A 13,708-nucleotide genomic window follows, 5' to 3' on the forward strand; every position below is an offset into this window, starting at 1 on the left:
GCAGCATGCAGGATAACCTTCCACGTGGAAAACCAAACCCACCAGGCCCCTTTCCCTGGCCAGAGCTTGTCTGTCGGTGCCCTGTCTTGCTGCAGATGGTTTTGATTGTGCATGCCCTCCAGCTCTAGCTTGCTCCCGCTCTGGCGGAGACTGACACACCCCGAGTTCATCTGCACGTTTTCACTCAAACTCGCTGCTGCTGGAGTTTAAACCATGGATGGTATGGGGCTGGAGAGGAACTGCGGAGCCAGGAGAGCAGAGGGTCATGCTCCCGCTGCCGACCGTGCTGCAGGGCAGTTATCATAGCAGCAGAGAGATCACAGAATGGTTGGGGTTGGAAGGGACCTTCAAAGGCCATCTAGTCCAACCCCCTGCCACGAGCAGGGACATCTTCAACTAGATCAGGTTGCTCAGAGCCCCGTCCAACCTGACCTTGAATGTTTCCAGGGATGGGGCATCTCCCACCTCTCTGGGCAACCTGTGCCAGTGTTTCACCACACTCATTGTAAAAAATTCCTTCCTTATATCTAGGATCTTCTAGATCTATTAGATCTTCGTCTGCTGCAGCTTTTTGGCCAGTGGATGTGAGCTGAAGCTTTTAGGACTGTGCCAGTGCCCAGAGACATTAAAGGGGGGGCACAGCCCCCCGAGACAAGCCAGTCTCTGCTCTGCAGTGGCATCAGAACTTCATGCTGACTTGTCTTGAATCCTCCAGCAATTAGTAAAGCCAAGAGTGGACCTGAGATGCTCTGTGCGGTGGCTTTTCTGCTTTCCCAGAGGGCCAAGGCGAGAGGTGCGAGCATGTGCAGGCAGCAGCTTGGGCAGGGCAGCGGGGCTGCCTGCTTCATCCGTGGGTAAAATCCTGGGGAAGCCCTTGCTGGTGCACTGGGGCCAAGCCTTCACCCAGGAGAGCACCCAGAGCTGCCAATGGAGGAACCGGGCACCTGAGGAAGGGTTGAGGTGCCATTTTGGGCTCACGTGTTCTTCTTGAGCTTTTCTGGTGAATTTTGCATGCCCGTGCCCTGCCACCGGCAAGCAAGTCAGCCTGTCTCTCTGAGGAGCAGGAGGAGATCCTGGGAGCAGGTCGCTCCTTGGGTTTTCTGCCGCAGCAGTGGCTGTGCTTTGATGATGAAGGCAGAATGAGGACTGGGTGCCGCGACGGCGTGGCGAGCAGGTAATTCCTGGGGGAGGTAGTTGGCAGTGTCGGGCTCTAAGTTCCTTATCTATAAATGGGAATGTGAACTGGGGAGTCAAGGGATTTTGCTGATTCCTGCCAGTCTGACCTTCCCCCCCACAGCACCTGGTATTTGCTCTATTAATACTAACCTGGACTGGAGTCTCCTGCAGCCTCCCTAGTTTATCTTTCAATATTAATCTGCTCCCGCGGCTGGAGGAAAGCCGGATTTGCTCGAGCGCAGTGTGACATCCCGCCTGCTCAGCTTGCCAGCCGGGGTCTGTCCAGGAGGGAGTCGCGTTCGGCAGTCGGCCTGAGCATCCTTGCCTGACACCCTGAAGCCCTGAGCAGTTTGCCGTCGCTGGAGATGGGTGTTTCGGCGATACATGTGTTTGCAGATCCACGTATAGCAGGTGAAAAAGTGAAGGAGGACGCGTGTCGGCAAACCTCTTAGTGAAGGGGACTAGACTTCAGCACGTCCCTCTTCTAGCCTAGGTGATGATGACTGAATACTTGCGGAGATGCCCGCTGTCACATCTAGATAAAATGACTGCGTGCAGGATATTTTCATATTAACTCCCTCTCCTTTTCTTGCATGATTTGTCGTTGGTGAAACGCCTGGCACGGTGACGTTTGGCTGGTTAATCATTGTTGGAGCTGAGCTGAGCAGTCCTGTAATGGAGCAGTTTTCAGCTTTTCTCGGTATTGTTCAGCCTGTCTGGAGTCGCAGGCAGGGGATGGCTCGTGTCCCTGCATCAGTTACTTTAACTTGGCTTTTTTTTTTTTTTTTCCTTTTTAAGATTGCTTTCACAGTCATTGGGCTCTGATAGTAACGAGAACTCAAATTCTTGGGAGGCAAAGACAGAAAACAGAGGTGGAGAACTCCAGCTCTCCGTACCCTGCTCCGTTTGCTCCCCTTCTCGTTTCTGATGTCAAACAGGGAAAGTGTTATCCCACGTTTGCAGCTGGGGGAATCTGGGACGCAGGAAGGATACGTGACTCAGGGCTGGGGGGGGATTGTGCGGCATTAGGAGTGCTGATTCCTCGTCGTCATCTCGCTCTGTGTGGTGATGCCTGCCCATCTGCCTTGGGGCTTTCTGTCTAAAATTAACTATTTATCTAACTATCTGTTTTCACAGGTTATGGGTGAACTATTGAAAGTGGATGGTGCCAAGGGGGATGGTTTCTGGATGCGGTGGAAGGAAATCCTTCCTCCCCCTTCTCCCTGCCAATACTTTCCTCCTGGGAAAGAGCAAAATAGGGATGAGATCAGGCAGGCTGGCTTGTAAAAGCTGATTCATTTCTTTAGCACATTTTTTTTTTTTTCTTCTTCCTTCTCTCCCCCATCCCTACATATGCCAATGCCTTTTGCCAGGGCTCACAGCCCCATCCAAGCCCCGGGTGGTAAAACCAGAGGAATGGCAGCCTGTGCTGGGAAGCAGGGCAGCTCCTCCTGCCCGAGACTGCAGAAATACCAACGTAAAAATCAAAACTGCAGGCTGCCTCGGCGGGTTCAGTGCCCCTCGCCGGGGGGAATTTGTGTGCAGTGGGGTGTGAGGGGTTGTTACAAGACCTGAGCCTGCTGCAGCCTGCATTGATGTTGTTGTCCCTTCTGGAGAAGGCTGCTGGTTTGCACCGTTCCCAAGCAGGATGCCGAACTGCCGAAAAGACCAGAAATTAAAGAAATCCGTAATCCAGAAGGTCTTGGGTTTGTAATGCCAGCTGAACTCATTCACATGGAAACTCAGTGATGCATCTAGACACTGATGCTGTTTCATAAGACTCCTGCGTCACAGAGGGCTGCGCTTGTGGTCCTTTCCATGTTTTTAATTGCGCTGATTAAATCATCAGCCTGAGCTGTAAAGTCAGGGCTGCGGAGCTGGAGCTTGCAGGAGGTTGCTCCTGTCAACGGGGGTGACTTTTCCTGCAGATCTGCTCCCTCCTGAGCTGTGTGTCGTCCCCCCCCGACTGCCATGGCTGTGTCCCAGCCTTCCCCCCTAGGGAGCAGCTGAGTCTCTGTGCAGAGCCGAAGCGGATGGGGAAGGATCCAGGCTCGTCGGGCTGGGAAAGCCCCGCAGCATCGCATAGCTTCTCTTTTCATAAGCTGCTGCATGACATGACTTAGTGCAAGATTCAGCCCCTCTTGGCCTCTCCTTGTGATTATAAAAGTGATAATTAATTTTTTTTTTAAAAAAGGTTTCCTCTTCCCCTCGGCCCCCCATCCCTTTCATCAGCGATCCCATGGCTTTCAGGAACAGGTTCCTGTTGACAGGAAAGGGCCGTGTTTGGCCCAAGCTGGTGGGACAAACAAGCTGCTCTTGGGATCCTCTCCAGCGGCCGCAGGGTTTCGTTGCTGGATGTGGGTTTGCCGATAGTGCCCGGGGCTGCTGGCGAGCTCTTCAACCTGCCGGAGCGCAGGCAGGGGCATCCCCGTCACGCTGGGGCTGTCCTGGGAGGGGACACACGGTCCCCCTGAGCTCCTGGACCTGCCCTGCTGCTCCTCTTGCACCAGATGGATAGTCCATCGAGAGGGAGTCCGGGCTGCTCTTGCTTCCAAGAAAAGCCTTCTAGCCCATGGCGTGTGTAATTAGCTTTGTTGCCGATACCTTATTAATAGAACTAGTCTTTTTTCTTTTAAAGCCACTGGGAAATTTGGAATCTTCCTATCTCGTAATGACTGGCTATTAATAAAGTTCATGATACTGTCACTAATTAGATTGCTTTTCTGCTCAAAAAAAAAAAAAAAAAAAGACGAGTTAAACGCATCTCCATAATGAAATTCTGTCTTTCAGACAGAAGATAAAATTTGCATGATTAAAGCTTTAAAGGGCTTTTTCTAATTGGGAAAATGCTTCATAATTCATCCTAGAGCTTGAAAACCAAGCTGTGTCTTCTTGTTGGCCCAGACTTTATTCATCAATGATAATAATTAACCACTTTCTTGGCCAAATCTGTTTTGGCTTTACAGGACTAGCTATATTTAAACTTAATCTTGCCACCTTCATGATGAAAAAGGCAGAAAAATGGTGAACAATTATCTACGTACGAAGCAAATCCACTGCGTAAGAAGGTGCTGTTCTTGCCAAGCGGGTTTTTTTCCCCCCTGATTTTCTTCACTGTGAGCTCCGTGGCGGAGCGTTTAGAAAACATCTTGTTTGTTGCTGACGCGTGTCCGTGCACATGCTTTTGGGTCGACTTAGGGGGCACTGGGCAGGCACGAATCTGGAGTGCCAGATGTTGGTGTAGCTATTCTCATAGTAAAGCTCCTCCTAATTGCATTGGGTGAATTTTAAAGACCAAGGGAGTCTGCACTTTTGTGCTTGACAGGGATAACATAATCTAAATGTTATCTACCAGAATTTCTGGTACACCTATTACTCTGGCTGCAGGGCAGAAAGGCAACAGTGATGCATCGATAGTGTCATCTGCAGAGTAAAAGCAAAGTGCTGGGAGGGATTTTTTCATGTTTAGACCATTCTGAAGTGAATATTAGCAAGTATTAACGATGTGCAGCAAGGAAAAAATGGGTTCAGCATCATCTTGCATGGGCTGGAAGTATGACAGAGTACCTGGACGTGGGGAAGGCCCCCGTGCAGAGCTCTTGGAGGAACTGATGCAGGAGCAGGAGTTTGAGCCGGTCCAACACCCGTTGTCGGATTGCTCCCAGCAGTCTTACGGACGTCTGTTTACTCGTTCCCACTCTCCTTTTCCTTAGGATGCTGTGCTCTGGTCTGATAGCCACTAAGCTTTTCCTAGTATTCAAATTAACAAGGAAAATGCGTGTTTATAGTGTTCTCAATTATTTCTTTCCCTCTTTGATGTTTGTGTACACTGAGATATCGCTAGGTCTGTCCTGGAGTTTTTGCTTGGCCAACACCGTCCGTGTTAAACGTGCTCTGCATGGGGCTCCCTCTGCCCCCTCCAAGCCAGGAAGAGGATTTTTTGCCTTCGCTTTGATGGAGTTGAGCTCCTGCCTGAGCTCAGCATCTCTTTTGATCTCCCTTCTGTCTGTAAACCTGCCTGGGAACTCACCTTGACTCTTCCCTGAACTCATTAATGCTGTCTGCCACCCAAAACTGAATGCAGCCGTGACTAAACTTTTTCGGTAATTGCTCTACGTGTCCCATCAGCCTGGCTTGGTCTCGTCATGCTGCAAATCCAGACGTTCTTCTGCCTCCTTCCCAGTTCCTTGATAGTCTCCGGGCTCTGTTGCTGTTTTTTTCTCTGGGTGATGCCAGTTAGTGTCATTTGCCCCGGGGAGGTGTTTTTTCACCTGTCTTGGTTTGCATGGGGAGCAGAAATCCCGTCTGCTTCTTTTTTGCAAGCTGTCCTGTGGCCGTGGTGTTTTCCCCAGGGACGTACAGGTGTTGCAAGCCCTCCTGTTCCTTTTTTTTTCCCCCCTCGCTTTTTGTGAAATCCCTAGGAGCGGCGTGCAGGCGGACGGTTGGGGCTGATCCTCCGTACGCCGACTGAAGGACAGGACTGCTGGGTGCTTTGCCTCGGTTTGTCATTAAAGCTTTGCAGAAGAGGAAACCAAGGATTGCAATTACTAAGAGGCACTTCTAGTGCTTTGTACTTCTCTATCGCATCTAATGAGCGGCTCCAAGTCTCAAATGCGAGGAGCTGCTCGTCTTTTTCCCCTGGGTCTGCAAAGGTCGGGTGGAGTTGCTGAGGAATGATGGCTCAGCAGCTTTGCAAAAGTCAGGCTGTGATTCACTAAGGCTCTTCCAAGAAAGGACGTAGGGAGGTTGGGCAGGAAATCTGGATGCAAGGCAAATATTCCACGTTTCCCCTCGGTTTAGGGGACTTCCTCTGAATTGCTGTAGTCACTGCAAGTGGGTGAGGAGAAGGGCAGTGCCGGGGGAGAGGGCAGAGCTGCTGCTTTTTTTCCTTACGTGTTTTTGTTTTCCCTGTTAACTTGACCCAATTACATATTTTTTTTTTTCCCCAGCTGGATAGAAATTATGTCTCATTTGGTACAGAGCATGCGAGAAGTAACTCATAATAGGAGAAAACACTTATGATGAAAATGGCTGTTGCTGACTGTTGGGAGGTGCCCCCTTCCCTGTAGCAAGAACATTTCAAGTGTCTCCCCGCAGTGAGAGCTGCATATTGAAACCTTTCTCCTCTGGGGTGAGTCTGCTTTTAAGGCAGCGTTGTGCCCTCTCGGCAGGCTGGCCCGTCCGTGGCTCGGCATTAGCGAGGGCAAGCCGAGCTCTCGGCTTCTGCTCGGGGAGGGAAGGAGGCACCGTCTTTCTCCTGCTGGAAGAGTTAGCTTGGAGAGCACAGAGATGAGCACGGAGCCTCGTAAACAGGGATCACAACCAGGATTTTAAATATTGTCATGCCACAGACAAGGAAAGGACAAATCCCCTGAGCAAACAGGGATCGGCTGCGTTGCAGTGCATATGTATGCCCTTCTCTGGCCCAAGCTCTGCCAGTGTGACCTGCTGGCTGCTGCTTAAGTTACTTTTTTTTTTTTTAATTCATGCTGTCCTCATTCCTCTGAGCCCATCTGCTGGATGGAGATGAGTCATCCGATAGCGCTTTGAGTAGGTGATTTGACAGGTGGCTCCCTAGAAAGCTGTCTTTGCATGCGGCAGCTCTTTCTTTGCGGTTTCTATATGATAAGATTACAACCTGAGGTCACTTTGAAGGCTTTCTGCCTTGTCGGGAGGGAAGGGAAGGAGCTTTTCATTGTTCTGGGCTGACCTTCCTGCTCAAAATCAAGGCAATTCCTCCGGCGTTGGGTGGAGAGTGGCTAGATCCCCATCTCAGATGGTGAGGGGGTTGAAAGCTCGGTTTGTTTCTAGACACGTTTTCCTGGTGCACATGTCTGGAGGCAGTGGAGCACCTCTACGTGCCTTTGCACAAGTACATCGCTGGTGCTTGGGTGGCGAGCCTCGGATGGGACTGGCCCTCCTTGTGAAAGACGGGAACAGGAAAAATAAAGGCAAGAAAGTTCAGGAGAATATTGAGGGCTGGATAACAGAGTAAAAATGCTCCTGTGAGCTATTTAGCAGGGAGACCAGACAACTTAGGTGGCCGGTGGAGCGGTCAGGTGCCCCAAGACAGGTTAGATCAATGGCAGGGCTGACGTTAGGAGCCAGCAGCAGGGTCTTGCTCAGAGGGGCAGGAAGGCGAGAGCTTCGGCTGCCGTTCCTCTTTTGCTGGTTTGCCCCGCAGCCCAACAGGGATGTGAGAAACGGTGAGACCGTGTCTACCGAGTCACATCCACCTTCTGTTTTTAGCTCTGCTGCTAACCTGCTCTTGACAGCAGGCAAATCGCTTCCTCTCGTGCTCTTTCCTCTTCAAGCACTTGTCAGTCTTCTCTCCTTAGAGTGGCAGCTTTTGGGGTGAGAAGGTCCGGTGGGTGCAACCGTGCTAAGCCTCATGAGGACCACGGAGCTAGCTGCTGGGTGCCTCCAATCCCTCAGCTATTTGGAGCACGGGGATCTGCTGGGGAACGTGCCTTCCTCTTTGTTACGAGGCTGGTGGTAATTGTTGATCCCCTATTCCGCACAATAAACGCTTAGATCTGTTTTCTTCTCCTTAAAGTAGGTCAGAAGTTACTCAGATTAGCATGCGCTTTGCTGTGGGCGTGCCGATCTCTCCTTAAACTGGGGTGTCTGCTGCCTCTCAGCAGCGTCCTTCCTTAAGAAAGGATGCCTTCCACTTTTAATTAAAAAAAAAAAAAAAAAAAAAGCTTAAAAGCCTCTAAGGAGGCAGAATACAGTCAGATCTACAAAGCTGACATGAACAGACAGAACTGCAGGCCGGCTGGGGAGGAAAGGGGTGTGCGCAGTGTTGAAGATCTTGGTGGGTTTGCATCAGCTGCCGCTGCTCCATGAGAACTGGCCGGTCATCTCTTCCCAGTTCCCAGCCCTGTGTGCTCTCTGCCTTTGTGGCCGGGAGCTGGAGATGTGCCCGAAATGGTGAGGCCTCGACACGACGTACGCATGCTCTGGATCCCAACTGGTGTCTGCTGTCGGACCAGCACCTTCCAGTCTCGCCTCGTTTCCAAGAATTACTCCAGGAAGGTGACAATTAACTTTTAATGAGATGCTTTGTGTTGGCGCGGACAGGCAGCACATCAGAGCTCAGACATCTGCAGGGGATTGCCGTCGGCTTTGAGACACCTCCCAGTACAAGCTGGTTCCGCAAGGAGCCTCTGCGGTGGCAGAGACGTGCGGGGTGCTCGGGGAGGACCCCCGGGTGTTTTCCAGGCGCTGCAGCTGGACTCCGGCACCGCTGAGCTCCTGCCTCTCCCGGGCACGCTGTTAGAAAGGGAGTGTGTTTCGAGGAGGGTTTTTTGGGGCTCTGCAGCCCGGCCATTGCCAAGCCCCACTGACTGCAGCCGAGTGACTAAACCCATTTACTACCCATCTATTTTAAAGCTTAAATACACACGCAGCAACGGAGTAAATTGTCACGTTGGCTCCGTGGAGCTGCGACCACCCAGCTGCCTCTTGCACTGTGATGATAAAGCTACCGGTGAAGATGACCGAAAATTACACTTAATGCCAGGGAGTCACGCCTTGCTGAGCTGGAGCAGTGGTGATGGCTTTATTTAGGTTTTACGGAGCATCCCGCGGATCTGTGCCTCTGGGCACAACTGAAACTGGGCACTAGCAATCCCAGTTAGCCCTGGTTTTCCTTAACTGCTTCTTCTACGTGTTTCTACCAGGCTGTCGTGTTGTACTCAAGCCCGCTTCATCTGGGGTTCAAAACATTTGCAGCATCTTTTATAATTATTTTGTGAGCTGGCTTTTTCCACTGGACTTACTCTTTCCTGATGAAGGCAGCCAGGGTAGAGCTGCTTGTCTGTTTGCTCATCTGTGGGTTTTTTTTATTTCTGTTGAGAGGCGGAGGGTGGTGGGGAGGAAGAGGAAGGCTTTGAAACACCAGCATCTGGAGGGATAAGGTTTTCATTCTACTGCAGGCAACTGTTTTGAATGCAAGGATGGCGTATGTTTGATGTGTTATAAATAGGGCTGTTTGCTATGGAAAAAGAAAGCAAGTTTTAAAAAAAAAATAAATAGTTTTTGTGTTTCTCTTGGTGTGTTTTGCTTGTTTGAGGCTGAGGGAGTTAGGGATAATTTCCCATTTTAAAGTATCTAAAGGCTAAAGAGCAGAATATCAAAATCAGGTATGCAAGGTCCCATGGGAAAGCTGCTTATTAGCAGAAAATGACACCGACTTACGGCTCCCGCATCCGCAGGTTGGGCAGACGAGGACCTTCAGGGTGGGGTGTGCTGCAAATCTGCCCTCCTCCGGGTTTCGAGGTGCCTTGCAGGCGCTCCTCGGCTAGGGGAAGTTTGGCTGATGGCGTCTTCCCTCTCAGTTTGTCATGAATTTTGCTGATGATGCTGTACAAAAATCTCCTTTTTCTTTTTTTTTTTCTACGCATCTTTCACACCTCTGCCAACAGCAGCCCCTGGGAGCGATGCAGCAAGGCCACGGTGCAGAACGGCTCATGCCATTGCTCCGAGCTGGGACTGCCCGTCTCTTCTCGGGGAGTAGCCTCATCTACTGCTCACAAAACCTCTCCTGATCTTCTGTGCTCCTAAATTTATCCAGGCACATCCTGGCCAAACACACTTGCTGTGTGGTGAAACGTGCTGGGCATGGGCTTGTGCTCCTGGCAGGAATGTTAATAGGGGTGATGCTGCAGCCAGCAACGAGGGAAATGCGGCTTTGGGGTGGGAGCGGGTGTGTCGGGGTCCTTCTCCAGGCCTTTGGGATCTGTTTGGGTTTCAGCGATAACGTGGGCAGACTGATGTCTGTCTGTCCAATCCGTCTGGTTCATGTAAGGACGCCCAGTGCAGTACAGCAAGGGATAGACACTCAGATTTCTTTATTTGCTGCAAGTTGTCCTGGAGCTGAGCAGATGAGATGAAGGAATGGTGGGTTTTGAGGAGGGGTGCGTGGATTTTGTGTCGTAAATTGGGAGCGGCTGCGCACCCTCCCTTGTTTCTCTCCTGCTCCCAGCTGTAAAAGAGAAGCCCTCTTCATCACGCCTTTCTTCCCCCTCTGTGTACACATACCATTCCTGCCTCTCCCCGTAGCCAACCTCCTGCTGCAGTAGTTAGTTTAAACAATAGGTCTTTCATTTCCGAAGATCTTCCACCATGCGCAGCCCTCCGGTGGGTTTTGAACAGCGAGGGGAAGTCGGGATTGTTCGTGTTCCCACGCCCCTGCGAAGGAAACCGATGGAAGCTCCCGTGAGTCAATGCTCTTTAAAATGAAGCTGCAGAAACTGCAAAGCATGGTTGGGAGCAGCCTTTCGGTGGCAAGAAGTGGCCGTATCTCATCCCTCTGGATTAGCTTTCCTGCAGATGAAGCAGGCTGGATGCCGTGCTCCTGGTGATGCTCGCTGAGGTGGGAGCCGCTGCACCCCGGCACAGCGCAGGAGCCCTGCGCCAGCCTTGAATTAAATGCACCTCCCTACTCTCTGATCTCAGGTCAGAGCTATCTAGGGCATATTTTAACTGCCAGTGTCCTTTTAATTAAACATGGATGGGAAGCGAGGGATTGATTCCTGGCTTCTCTGCTGGAATTTGTGTGCACCGTCTGCTTCAGCCCTCTTCCCCCACCCTGCGGCGTGATTTGGTTGGGATGCCAGGTAAACAGCCGTCCCATTTTGAAGCAGTTTTTATGTCGCTGGGCCATGACGCCCAACGATATCGCCTTGTGCTAATATTTGCTCTAGGAAGCATTTGGCTTCAGCCGCTGTGGTAGTGCAGCTGAGGGCTTCTGCTCTGCCACTGCGCCCTGCTCCCCTCTCTGAGCTGCGGCAGGGCTTGCTTCAGGTTTAACCTTGTAGTATGTGTCCCGTCCTGGCAGGGCTGGGAGATTAAAGAAACCAGAGAGTATAGACTTGTTCTCATCTTTCACGCCGAGCCAGCTGATGCGCTTCAATGCAAGCCTGCAAAAGAGTATTTGGGCCACTGAATTTGGTTAACGATTTGCATGTCTTGCCTTGCACCGTCCCTTCCCTGGCTTCACATCTGTCTTGGTTGCAGTGTTTGCGAGAGGTTAGCTCCCCAACCAGGGGAAGATGGACATATCCCAAATCTTCTCTTGGCTGCTCAAAAAAGAAAAGTACAGAAGAATTGTCACCACATCCTCAAAAAAGCCCCCGAGCCGCGGAGGAAGCTGTGCTGGGCCGTGCACCAGCAGCATTTCACCGACCACCTTACGGTTCACTTGGACCGAGCTGGACGCTACAGGCAGCGCGTGGATGCTTCCTTCCTCTCCCGTCCTGCAAGCAAAGGGCGAGCTTCCTGGTGAACTTAATGCTCCCCTGAGAAAGGCAGCCGCCTACTTGCCAGCCTTCGCAGGCTCTTTGCAGGCAGCGCGATGAGATGCACGATCTGGCACTTGGAAACTTGGCTCCCAGTCGCGTCGTGAAGCTCTAGGTTAAACAAGGAGCCAGCGAGGGCTTCTCCTGGCTCGTGTCTCGGCTAGCGCCGTGGGGGAATCTGCATTAGTTTGTCTTCCTGCCTGACAGATTTGGGAGCGTGGGGATAGGGATGGAGCCGCTGGGGATGGCACACAGTCCCTCCTTCTTTCCTCCCGTGATGAAGCCTCCCAGTTTAATTAGAGCCAGCAGGGAGAGAACCTCAATCTTATTATTCCTTCACAGCAGGGCACCAGTAGCATTTCTTGGACGTCAAAAGGAGGATTAAATTAGTCTGCAAGTGAGGGATTTTTTTACCTCCTTCACATCTCTCAGCTCTCTGGGAGGGTGTTAAGCCTCCAAAATCACTGTGGTGATCAATGCCTTTGACATGGCATGCAGTCCCTGATTACAGCAGAGCTGCCTGCCAGAGGCGTTATTTGCAGCTTTCTGGGCTGCAAATCCGTGGGTGGGTGGGTGGAGAAAAGTGGGAATGGAATTACTTGGGATAATTGCACCCTTCCCAGGTGTATTAACAAGTAAAGGAGGTTCCCGGAGGTGCGACCTTTGCGAAAGCGATCCGTACCCCTTTCTGGTTGCTGGACTTTTGGCAGGGGACAGGCGATGGCAGCCGGGAGCGAGCTTTGCTCTGCTGAGCTTGCCCTGGCAGGCCGAGCAACTGCTTCCTGGGGTTTTTTTCTAGACTCGGTGTGTCTGGAGAGGAACGTGTACCTCCCCAGCTCGGAGCTGCTTGCCGAGGTGTGTGCTGGCACCCCAAGCGCAGAGCAGGCATCCAAAAAAAAAAGGAAGAAATCACGCTCAGATCGGTTGCCCATCTGCAGGCAGCTATGGGGTGTTAATATCCCTTCCAGCCTCTTCCGTGTGCTCACCGGACACGGCATGGCAGGGTGCAGGGCTGGGCCATCCTGGCATGCTCTTACTGGGTCCTGTGGACCTGTGAAGACCTTATCTGAGGGTTAAGGAGGAGAATGAAATCCAGAGCTGAGCTGCGCGAACCAGGAGAGCATCAACCCTTTCCTTTCCCCCAGTGTCTAAATGTCAAGGGTGAACTACAGCGATCTCTCTTTGTCTGGCATCTCAGGTCCTCTGCTGAACTGTGCTCCCTCCGAAAGAGGAAAGAAAGGCTTCCCTTGGTGCAGCAAGGCCCTGAGAGGCTCTTGCCTCGTTTGTCAGCCTCGCTGAACGCTCGTTTTGGCCCTGCAGTGATTGATGCTGCACAGCTCCGTGCTGAGCGGTCGGTTAGAAGGGCTCGCCTTGCTCCCCAGCCTCTTCTCCGCAATGTCTGCGCTGCCTCGGCAGCATTGAACGGTTGCTGACGTCTCCCCACCGAGATGCAAGAAGCTTATCAGCCGTGGCTGTGCTCTGAGCAACGATGGCTGTGCTCAGCACCAGAGCTGGGCGCTTGGCGTACCGAGGGTCTTTGAATATGCGTGTTTTTGGGTTGTTTTTTTTTTTTCTCCTCCCTATTTTTGGGGTCTGGAAATGGGATTTTGCTGAAACGCTGAAGATCTTGTTCTTCTTTGTAATAACAAGCATTTCTTCTGCATGTCCTGCTTGGTAACTTGATTTATGGGGGCTGAGTGCTGCATGGTAGGTGCAAGCACTCAAGGCAGAGTGGCTGGTGTGGTGTCTCCAAGTGCTTTTGAAACTGGATGATTACCTAAATAAAGGTTCCCCCCTCCCCTTCCCCTTCCTCAAAAAAGTAAGGAACCATTTTGAATCCCCGTGGGAGCAGGAGGGTTCCAGAGGAAGAAAGACTTGATAAAATCAAGTATTTGATGTTGAAGTAAACAAACCTGTATTGTTCATCCAGAACTGGAGTTTTGACTACAAACATGAGAAATCCTGGCAATGCCCTGCGGCAGGCCTCAAGTGCTTGGGAGTCAGCGCCTGTTTCCTAGACCGCTTTTTATGTCTGTATAGGTAATTTGCTGTCCATTTGGACCAGTTTGGGGCAAGATAATCACTAATTTTGGCCGATCCCTATGTCCTGCAGCCCCAGGCACTTGCTTTGCCACACCAGCATGGGGCTGGGAAGGAAGTTTTCCTCTCCGTTTGGGCTGCAGGGAAGGACATTTTTAGGTGGATTTAATAAGGTGCTTATTATCTTT

At 51.4% G+C, this 13,708-nt stretch overlaps 1 protein-coding gene across 2 annotated transcripts in view; it reads left to right on the forward strand.

The window, feature by feature from the left end:
- The window catches only part of SH3GL1 (SH3 domain containing GRB2 like 1, endophilin A2), a 28,764-nt gene that overhangs the window by 4,843 nt on the left and 10,213 nt on the right, over nucleotides 1-13,708 (forward strand). The window lies entirely within an intron of this gene.

This window comes from Gymnogyps californianus, chromosome 24, assembly GCF_018139145.2.
Source record: "Gymnogyps californianus isolate 813 chromosome 24, ASM1813914v2, whole genome shotgun sequence".
Classification (NCBI taxonomy): Eukaryota; Metazoa; Chordata; class Aves; order Accipitriformes; family Cathartidae; genus Gymnogyps; species Gymnogyps californianus.